Raw genomic sequence first — 12,088 nt, forward strand, 5'->3', positions numbered from 1 at the left:
ACATTGTTTCTTCAGTTAAATTGGACTCATGAACTTGTGATGTCGCAGTTGAAAGGAAAGTTCCATTGTTCGTATTTGGTTGGTTCTCAGTTTTCTCTTTACTTGTCTCTGCTGCTATATGGCGTTAGTAAAGAAAGATAAGCAAAATATACGCCTCCTGTCATTATTAAAATTAATATTGCAAGTAGACTAAAGCTAACATAATCTTCAATTAGTGTTCAAAGACTGAACAAAGTGAAAGCAATAGCAGAACATTTTATTAAAGGAACCCTTAAAGCACCATAGCCACTACAGCCTGCTGGTGCTGGAATGGTTAAGATGCCAGGAGTGACCAGCATCCTCCCTGTGTAAAAAGCCAAGCAATTTAAGAGTGGTTTGAAAGCTTACATAGGATCTGTCGGCAGCCGATTGCTTCTCCTCTTCAGACAGAAGTAACAACACCGAAGAAAGTTCAACCGGTAAGGGCTTCTGTCAATGTTCTCAGCCATTTAGCTGACCCTGCATGGCAGGGCTTAATTTGGGGGACTAATAGAAGAGGAAGGGCAGCATGGCAGACCCCAGGTAAGTTGTCAAATCATTCTTAAATGTTTTTAGTACTTTAACAGGGAGGTTGTCAGGAACTTCTAGCACCATAATTACTAAAGCTTGTTATAGTGCTTATGGCAATTCGAGTATTCATTTAATAATCCATGCTACAGTAAAAATGGCATAGTATGTAACTGTACACAAATAGTATTTGATCTTTTTCATTATCTGTTATCTCCTATTACAGGTACGCATTGCATAAACCCTTAACACCATTAGGAAGTATTGGCATGTCCTAAAATTCAGGTCTGAACAGGGAAATAATCCCCTCTCCTAATAAGTATAGCAAAGTATTAATTGAGAACTGAAGCTCCACATTTTCAGTTGAGGCAAAATATTAACCCCACACTGACAGATGAGCTCGATGCAGCACTCAAATTGACCACTGCATACAGTCCTATAAAGGATATTTAAATACCCCACATGAAAGTTTGGTGTGAGCAGGATTAAATCCCTGCCCGCCACCAGGGAAACCTACATACCAATCAATACCTCTGTTGTAGGACCATATTGTATGGCCCAGACTGACAGATGAGCTCTATCTATCTGTCATATCTATTTAAATGCCCATAGCTGAGAATGATTGTACTCAACTGCGGTGATTCTCAGGTTGCCTCAGAAAAACAAGCTATCTGCTGACATCATCAGAAGTGGTGGCCTGATCCAATCACAATGCTTCTCCATAGGATTGGCTGAGACTGACAAGGAGGCAGATCAGCATGATTCAAACACAGCCTTGGCCAATCAGCATCTCCTCATAGAGATGAATTGAATTAATGAATCTCTATGATGAAAGTTCAGTGTCTGCATGCAGAGGGTGGAGACACTGAATGTTTGGATGCATTTTAGGCAGCCATGACCCAGGAAGGTTCTCTAACAGACATCTGAGAAGTCGCCAGTGAAGTTATCACTAGGCTGTAATGTAAACACTGCATTTTCTCTGAAAAGACAGTGTTTACAGCAAAAAGTCTGAAGGTAATGGTTCTATTCACCAGAACAAATGAAATAGGCTGTAGTTGTTCTGGTGACTATAGTGTCCCTTTAAGAATATAAGCAGCAAAATGTGAGAGAAGCATCAAACAATAATTACTACCATAGATATTTAAAGATAAATACCAGCAATTAAAGTTTTTCTTTTCACACTAATACACTGGGCATGTGATGTCGGGATAGCTATATTACTCTTGAGACACTGCATACCAGGGGTTTGTAGAATATTAAAAAATATACTGAAGGGAGATATGGGATAAACAAGAGGTGATATGTTTTTGAAATAGGTTGAAATAAATCTGAAAAATTGATAGCCAAAGAGAGCAAAACCAACCCCAAAGCATTCTTTAAGTACATATATTCTAAAAAAAACAAAAAAAATGAAAGTGTAGATACACTAAAAACTGGAATAGGGGTGTTAGTTAATGAAGACCAGGAAAAGGCAGAAATTTTAAATAACTATTTCTCCTCCGTATGTACTAAGGAAGAACCCATGGCAATAGATGTGCAAATGATTGCTGCTAAAAACTTGCAGAATAATTGGTTAACTCAAGACAAGGTGCTGCAGCAACTAAAGAAAGTTAATATAAACAAAGCTCCAGGGCCTGATGATATTCATCCATAAGTACTTAAGGAACTAAGTGTAGAAATAAGTGAGCCTCTGTTTTTAATCTTTCAAGATTCTTTTCTTTCAGGAAGGATTCCAGAGGTTTGGAGGAAGGCAGATGTGGTTCCTATATTCAAAAAGGTTTCAAAATCCTTGCCTGGAAATTATAGACCTGTGAGCTTAACTTCTGTGACTGGGAAAATATTTGAAAAGTTATTAAGAGATAATATTAAAGAATTCCTTGAGAAGAACATGGTTATCAGCAAAAATCAGTATAGTTTTATGAAGCACAGGTCATGTCAAACAAACCTGATTGCGTTTTACGAAGAAGTAAGTAGAATTATAGATCAGGGTGTTGCAGTGGATGTGAACTATTTGGATTTTGCCAAGGCATTTGATACAGTTCCACACAATACAGGTGATACTCGAAAAATTAAAATATCATGCAAAAGTTAATTTATTTCAGTAATGCAACATAAAAGGGGAAACCAAAATATGAGATAGACGCATTACATGCAATGCAAGATAGTTCAAGCCGTGATTTGTCATAAGTGTGATGATTATGGCTTACAGCTCATGAAAACCCCAAATCCACAATATCAGTAAATTAGAATATTACATGCAATCGATAAAACAAGGCGTGTACATAGAACAATATCGGACCTCTGAAAAGTATAAGCATGCATATGGACTCAGTACTTGGTTTGGACCCCTTTTGCAGCAATTACTGCCTCAATGCGGCGTGGCGTGGAAGCTATTAGCTAGTGGCACTGCTGAGGTGTTATGGAAGACCAGGATGCTTTAATAGCAGCCTTCAGCTATTGTGCATTGTTCGGTCTCATGTCTCTCATCTTTCTCTTGGCACTGCCCCATGGATTTTTTATGGGGTTCAGGTCAGGTGAGCTTGCTGGCCAATCAAGCCCAGTAATCCCACGGTCATTAAACCTGGCTTTGGTGCTTTTGGCAGTGTGGGCAGGTGCCAAGTCCTGCTGGAAAATGAAGTCAGCATCCTCATAAAGCACGTCTGCGGAAGGAAGCATGCTCCAAAATCTCCTGGTAGATGACTGCGTTGACCCTGGACTTAATGAAGCACAGCGGACCAACACCAGCAGATGACATGGCTCCCCAAATCAACACAGACTGTGGAAACTTCACACTGGACTTCAAGCATCTTGCAGTGTGTGCCTCTCCATTCTTCCTCCAGACTCTGGGTCCTTGGTTTCCAAATGAGATGCAAAAGTTGCTCTCATCAGAAAAGAAGGACTTTGGACCACTGAGAAACAGACCAGGTCTGTTTTTCTTTAGCCCAGGTAAGACGCTTCTGACGTTGTTTGTTGTTCAGGAGCGGCTTGACAAGAGGAATACGACATCTGAAGCCCATGCCCAGGATCCATCTGTGTGTGGTGGCTCTTGATGCACTGACTCCTGCCTCAGTCCACTCCTTGAGAAAGTCCCCAATGTCACGGTAGTGTAACCCAACACGCAAGATTTAGTCCAACAATTGACAAGATAAAGTAGATACGTCTTTAAGAATGGCCGGACTCGACGTTGAACAGAGAAGTGACAGAGTCAGGAACGAGCCAAGGTCAAGGGAACAGAGAGACATCTAAAAAACAAGAACTAGCCAAGGACTGGTACACAGGAATCAGTAAGCCGGCAAACAAGACAAAGCAGGGATAAAGAGAAAAACTGAGTCAAATACAAAGCCAAGGTCAAGCACGAAAAATCACAACTGAACGATACAAGCGCTAAAGGGAACTGAATCAGAAACCACGATAGGGCAGGGAGTTAAGGGATAGGTAAGTATAAATACCCTAGTATTTAATTTGATTGGCCCTTGTCATATCCACGCCCCCAAAACGTGAATGTATGGGGAATGTGGAATGACAGGGGCCAATGGGAGACCGTCTTACATTTCGGCTCCCACTGTCCCTTTAAGAGCACGCCCGAGACGTGCGGCGCGCTCTTAGAGCTAGGCGGGACACGTGACCGCGTCTCGCGGTCAGTGCCCGCCTTCATCTGAACTTCGAGCGAGCCATGTGCGGCTCGTGCAGGACCGCACGCAGCGGGAATAGAGGACCTCGGACGGCCCCCGGATAAGGTAAGTACCGCTACACCCAACACTTTTGAATGGCTTTTTCCTGGCAATCCTCTCCAGGCTGCGGTCATCCCTGCTGCTTGTGCACCATTTCTTCCACACTTTTCCCTTCCACATAACTTTCTATTAATGTGCTTTGAGACAGCACTTTAGGAACATCCAACTTCCTTCGCAATTACCTTTTGGGGCTTCCCCTCCTTATGGAGGGTGTCAATGATGGTTTTCTGCACAACTGTCAGGTCAACAGTCTTCCCCATGATTGTGATTCCTACTGAACCAGACTGAGAGACCATTTAAAGGCTCAGAAACCCTTTGCAGGTGTTATGGCTTACTTAGCTGCTTAGAGTGGGACACTGTGAGCCAATATTGCACCTTTTCACAATATTCTAATTTACTGAGATTGTGGATTTGGGGTTTTCATGAGCTGTAAGCCATAATCATCGCACTTATGACAAATCATGGCTTGAACTATCTTGCTTTGCATGTAATGCGTCTATCTCATATATTAGTTTTCCCTTTTACTTTGCATTACTGAAATAAATAAACTTTTGCACGATATTCTAATTTTTTGAGTATCACCTGTAGATTAGTATTCAAACTCAAGGTAATCGGTCTAGATGAAAATGCTTGTTCTTGGGTAGAACATTGGCTTAAAAATAGAGTACAAAGAGTTGTCATTAATGGTAAATTTTCAAGATGGACAGAGGTGGCAAGTGGTGTCCCTCAGGGTTCTGTTCGGGTACCCCTCCTATTTAACATGTTTATAAATGATCTTGAAATAAAGCATTGAAAGTCATGTTTCATTGTTTGCAGATGGTACAAAACTTTGTAAAGTGATACAATGTGAGCAAGATATTACTTTGCTGCAGAGGGATTTAGATAGACTGGGGGACTGGGCACTCAAATGGCAGATGAAATTTAATGTTGAAAAATGCAAAGTTATGCACTTCGGCGTAAAGAATGCACAAGCGACGTATACCCTTAATGGAAGCGAATTAGGCATAACAACACACCAAAAGGACTTGGGAATTGTTATAGACAACAAACTATGCAACAATGTGCAATGTCAATCAGCAGTGGTTAAAGCCAGTAAGGTATTGTCATGCATGAAAAATGGCATTCATTCTCGGGATGAGAATATCATTTTGCCTCTTTATAAATCACTGGTAAGACCACATATTGAATATGCTGTGCAATTTTAGGCACCTGTTCTAAAGAAGGATATTATGGCACTAGAAAAAGTGCAGAGGCGGGCTACAAAATTAATAAAAGGAATGGAACATATCAGCTATGAAGAAAGGTTAACAAATTTAAACCTCTTTAGTTTAGAAAAATGTCTAACATTATACAAATATATTTGTGGCCAATACAAACCATTGTGTGGAAATCTATTCACAAACTGGACTTTACATAGGACATGAGGTAATGCGTTTAGACTGGAAGAAAGAAGATTTCGACTAAGGCAAAGGAAAGGTTTTTTTACTGTAAGAACAATAAGGATGTGGAATTCTCTGCCTGAAGAAGTGGTTTTATCAGAGTCCATACAGATGTTCAAACAACAACTAGATGCATACTTGCAAAAACAGAATATTCAAGGATATAATTTGTCAATGTAGGGTAATAGCTGCTTGATCCAAGGATAAATCTGACTGCCATTCTGTGGTCAAGAAGGATTTTGCCTTCTTTTGGATCAACAGCAAAAACAAATGTGAGGAAGGCTGAACTTGATGGACGCAAGTCTCTTTTCAGCTATGTATACCAGTTGTTGTAGTTTACCTGTTAGCAATCTATAGTAAAAAATGGACAGGTGACCTTGAATGCACAAAGTCTTGCAGTGCAGAGTTTCATGGGATTTTCTCAACACTGCCATAGAAAGATTATGAGAGCATCAGGGCTTGTTTGCTGCGACAATTCTGGTATTGGTGAGAGACTGGCAGCTGTTTCAAATGTGAATATATTTTGTATTTGTATTGTTTAACGATAGTTAATGAGCATCTATAGATTTTAAATAATAGGACATACAATACATTAAAAGGATGGGTCACCTCTAGCCCACAGTTTAAGTGCAATGTAGATAGATCAAATAAACTTGTCATTGAAGTATGTCCTGTAATGTTTGCGTGACAGGTGCTGTTAAATGAAAATTTACTACAATAAGATTCTATAAAGCTTTCTTCAAGAGGTGAAATGAGCCAATTCTCCCAGATTTATGGCCACACAGATTGCAATCTTGAGACTATTTGAAATTAGATTGTTACGCAGACATTCAACATGAAATGTATAATAAAAACAAAAACAGCTGTACCAGAAAATACCAACTGTGTTACAGGGACAGGCTAGGGACCATAACAGCTTCATCTAAATTAAACTCTTATGGTGCCAGGAGGCCCCCGAGCGCATTCTTACCTTTAAGGGTTAAACTGTTCAAGAATGGTTTAACCCCACAATGAGCCTCCAGCACCATTTCTCAGCACCCGCCATGCAGCTTCCAAAATTTCAGGTTCAGGAAGCACAGTGTGCCACCAGACAGGGGGGCGCTGATTGGTTGAGAGCTTCAGTGACTTCCTATTAACAAATCCGCCCGGCGGAAATTCGAACGTCCTGAAACTGACATTTCAGAAGCCAGATGCCATCTGTGAGGAGTTGAGATTGGCGCTGGAGGCAAATTTGGGGTTAAACAGTTCAAAAACGGTTTAACCTCTTGAGGTAAGTGTACACACGGATGCCTCCTTGCACCATAGCAACTTTATTTAGATGCAGTTTTTATGTGCCTGGAGTGTTCCTTTAAGAACATAATTTCCTTTTTCTCAGATTGGAAGTCAGTCACCAAAATTATTTCATCTTATTGATAGTATTTTGAGCGCATAGATGCTATCCCTTCGGCTTTGCAGTTTAAACAACACAGTTTTTGTGAAACAGCACTGTTCAAATTTTGTAAACCCTTAACCTTAAATGGGGGTCAATAATTGAATCTATTTCATGTCTGATGTCAACATGCAGAGTATATTAATGCTAAATGCTGCGTGTGCACCCAATGCTTCTCATTGTGTGTGACCATTGCTGTGCTGTGCCTTCTTCGCTATGAGAAGTATCTGACTGGAAAAGTGATCAGTGGTGGAGATTTCACAACAGGAGGATTGGGCTAAAGTGAAGACTCTGTCTCAGCACTTGACCGGTGTATAGTCGCCATATGGGCAGTCGGAATCCAGGACAACTACCCCACATACATAACCCAATAATGCACTGACACAAGAGTATATGGGAAAAATTGTCCACAGCTTTATTAAACAATTTCAACTAATAACAATTAGAATAATTATCATAATATAACATAACCAAATAACTTAACATGTAAACATGGGTCATTGCCCCCCATACTCTGCCCTTGCACCCGTATCCTTCTGTCAATATAAAAGGCAATGACCCCAATATAAATAACACGTATATACATATATATAACATATCACATTATTCCAACATGAACCAATTTAAAGTGCCCAAACATCAATTAACCACGGCAGGGGTATACCCGGATACCCCTACCCCACCAAGTTCTGAGCCACCGACAGGACTCGAAACCTACCAACCACCAATGACCACAATTTTCCATTTCCATCCGGTTCCTCTTGGGGAGCCTAGTTCTTCTCCTTCAGCTCCCCATCCCGCCGCTGTGACAAAACGGGATACCCCTAAATAAACAAAACCACAGAGAGGGTGGGCGGGACAGACTCAGCCAGGTAGGAATTAAAAGTGATTGCTCTAAAATGGCTGCCTATTTAAATAGACAGCCCACTTACCCATAACTCCAATCCTAGCTTCCTTCCTCCTAAGCCCGCCTCCTAACCCCTGTCAAGGCCCTTTTCCGCTAAGCTGCGCTTTTGCTCCATGGGGCTACAGGAATAAAGCTTTGTGAACAAAGAATAAAGATCAATCGCATTTTTAATTTTCATTAAAAAGTCATGAGCTCACAAATCTAAACGGATATATATATATATATATATATTTATTTCAGTTTGAGTATTTATTTAAGATGAATGTTTAAATCATATTGTACATGTTTGTTCACATGTTTATTATATCTTAGGTCCAGAGGTATTTGGACACTGACTCAATTTTCCTAATTTTGTCTCTGTACACCACCACAATGAATTTAAAATCAAACAACCAAGATGCAATAGAAGCTTTAATTTAACAAAAATATTGGATGAAACATTTAGTAAATGCAGCCATTTTCATTCACAGCCCTCATTTCAGGGGCTCAAAAATAATTTGGCAAATTAACATTGTTACGGTTGCCTCCAGGCTGGCTGGAAGTTGGACCGTAGAAAATGATGCTCCTAGCGCTCACCAAAGGACCATCAGCACCGTAGACACCATAACTACTGCGTAGCCACCATAAGTACTGCAGACTCTACGAACCACCGCTGCTGGGCTGGTATCTCGCCGTCTGCTCTGTGCCCTGGACCTACGACCAGGCTCCAGTAGGTGAACCTCTTCCTTCTGTCGAGCGAAGCAGGATCAGGAACAAGAGCTCTTACAAGAGCTCAGTAGCTAAGGGAGTATGAAGAGCATAACAATCCCTGTAGTGATTATAGCTGTCCCCTACAAACATGAGTCAAGGCTGCAAGTTAGAGGGTCAGAAGAGGTCTGAGGTGCTGGAACACCCAGCCTGGTTTTTATTACCATTTTGGAAATACAGGACCACCCACAGGGAGGGACAAAACAACCAATCTTACACGTACATCATTGAAAACACTCCCACTAATTACACACAAAATCCTCCCTTCTGTCTGTGATATAATTATGGTTTAACATAATTATCACAGACAGTAAAAATACAATTTTTACACATACACTGTAACTTTAACCCCTTAAGGACACATGACATGTGTGACATGTCATGATTCCCTTTTATTCCAGAAGTTTGGTCCTTAAGGGGTTAAAACCATACATAAAAATTACATATTTAAACTCAGCATACATCAAACATAAACACTTCCAAAAATCAGCCAAATCCCTCCAGTGGATCAAAAGTTAGCTGGAGGTCCCTTTATGACCGACGGCAAGCACAATTTCCTGCCCAAAACAGTTCCATAGATTTGGGCTGTGCGGTCGGTCAATTTCATGCAGAAAAAACGACTAAGTCCCATCTTCGAACGGGACTTAGTCTCTGGAGCTGCAAGTTCCGTATGGGAGAAGGTAAGGGTCAGCGGTGTTCGTGTATTTGCGCATCCGATTTTATTTCCACAGAATCTTTAGCATACACCGCTGACCGCGTTCGCATGAACTAAGATGGCCGCCGCCACGTGTATGGATTTCGAATGGCGGCCACCCAGCGCTCTGCAGTTAACCGGCAGTAACCTCACAGCCTGGGAGGTAAATTGCCTGCACACTTTAACTTCTGGGTGGTCCGCCTGTGTGGTACTTGGTTCAGTAAGCCCAATTTAGCAACCCATACAGCAGGAAACACTCTTGATCTTGCCTTGACCAACCTCTGTACTGCCTCTAATCTCTCCAATATTCCTTTTCCTCTATCTGACCACCATCTGCTGACTTTTGACATTGGCATACCTAAGACCCAATTGACACCACCATCTGAACATCACTCTCACAGAAACCTCCAATGTCTTGACCTAGAGCATTTCTCCACTAATCTCCAAACTCTCCTTTTACCTATCTCAAACCTCACCTGTCCTAGTTCTGCAACCTCATTCTACAATTCCACCCTCTCCTCTCAACTAGACATCATGGCACCTTGTACATTTAAAGGCCGCAGGCCCCCCCAACAACAACCCTGGCACACCAAGCTCACTCGATACCTCCAAAAATGCTCCAGAACTGCTGAATGCTGTTGGGGAAAGTCTCACTGTGCATCTGACTTTCTCCACTAGAAATTTATGCTGAGCTCATACAGCTTGGCTCTTTCCTCTGCAAAAGTTAATTACTTCAATACCCTCATAACCACACTCTCCAGCAAACCCAAACGACTATTTCACACATTTAACTCTCTTCTTCGCCCTGCTGTTCCTCCGCCACCTACTAACTTGACCGCCTCAGACTTTGCAACTCACTTCACTGACAATATCTTTACAATCAGAGAAGAGATCTCTCATCTTTCTTCTTCCCCTTGCAATACTTCCCCTAACTGCACTACCTCTGCTGTTCTATGTTCATTCGCACCCGCTACATTGGAAGAGGTTTCTGCTCTGCTCCAGTCCTCCCGCCCCACCACCTGCTCCCTAGATCCAATTCCTTCGCATCTCATCCGTACACTGTCTTCTTCTCTTTCTCCATCTCTCACTAAAATTCTCAATATATCTCTCTCCTCTGGTATATTTCCATCGCCCTTCAAACATGCAACTGTAACCCCAATTCTAAAGAAGCCCAATCTTGACCCTAACTCCCCATTCAACTATCGTCCTATCTCGCTACTGCCTTTTGCATCCAAGATCCTTGAAAGAATTGTGTATGCGAGATTGACAGACTTCCTCGAGTCCAACTCTCTGCTAGACACACTTCAGTCTGGTTTCCGCACTAAGCACTCTGTGGAAACGGCACTGACCAAAGTATCCAATGATCTACTCGCTGCAAAATCTCGTGGTCACTACTCTATCCTAATTCTCCTTGACCTGTCTGCGGCTTTTGACACTGTTGATCATCAACAGCTTCTTCTCATACTCCGCAATATCGGTCTACAAGATATTGCTCTCTCCTGGTGCTCCTCCTACCTCTCCCAGCGCTCTTTCAGTGTTTCTTTCTCTGGCTCTGCTTCTTCTCCCCAACTCCTCTCTGTTGGTGTCCCCCAAGGTACAGTCCTTGGTCCCCTACTATTCTCCATCTATACTGCCTCCCTTGGTAAACTCATTAGCTCCTTTGGCTTCCAATATAATTTCTATGCAAAGGACATGCAAATCTACCTGTCCTCTCCTGATCTCTCCTCGTCCCTCTTGACTAGTGTCTCTGACTGCCTCTCTGCTGTTTCTAACTGGATGGCTGCCCGCTTCCTTAAACTAAACTTGACCAAAACTGAATTTCTGGTCTTTCCTCCCTCAAGTGTTACTCCTGTGTCTGTCTCCCTCCAAGTCAACGGTGCTACCATCAGCTCCACCACGCAGGCTCGCTGCCTAGGTGTTCTCCAACCTCTCCTTCAAGCCTCATGTTCAATCTATCGCCAAATCCTGTCATTTCCATCTCAAAAACATTGCGCGCATCTGCCCCACTTAACGCCAGATGCGACTAAGGTGTTGGTCCATTCCACTGTCCTTTCTCGCCTTGACTACTGTAATCCGCTTCTCAGTGGTCTTACGTGCTCCCAACTTGCGCCGTTACAGTCCATAATGAATGCGGCAGCGAGGCTCATCTTCCTGTCCGCCCGCACCTTCCATGCCTCACCCTTCTGTCAGTCCCTACATTGGCTTCCTATAAAATATAGAGCTCAATTTAAAATTCTGGTTCTTGCTTTCAAATCTCTACATAATGCTGCTCCCACCTATCTATCCTCCCTTATACACAAGTATGTCCCGTATAGGCCCTTTCGATCTGCTGAAGACTTACGTCTATCTTCTGTCCGTACTCCCACGTCTGATGCTCGCCTTCAAGATTTTTCGAGGGCTGCACCGTTCCTGTGGAACTTGCTTCCCTCCTCCGTTAGATGCTCACCCACTCTCCACTCCTTAAAAAAATCGTTAAAAACCCACTTCTTCATAAAAGCGTATCAATTAAACTGTTAATAGCTCCCAACTGATTCTTCTTCTGCAACTGTCACTAGTCTAATACTATCCTTACCTTTTTGTGTCATTTTACCCCAC

This window comes from Pelobates fuscus, chromosome 9 (assembly GCF_036172605.1).
Source record: "Pelobates fuscus isolate aPelFus1 chromosome 9, aPelFus1.pri, whole genome shotgun sequence".
Lineage (NCBI taxonomy): Eukaryota > Metazoa > Chordata > Amphibia > Anura > Pelobatidae > Pelobates > Pelobates fuscus.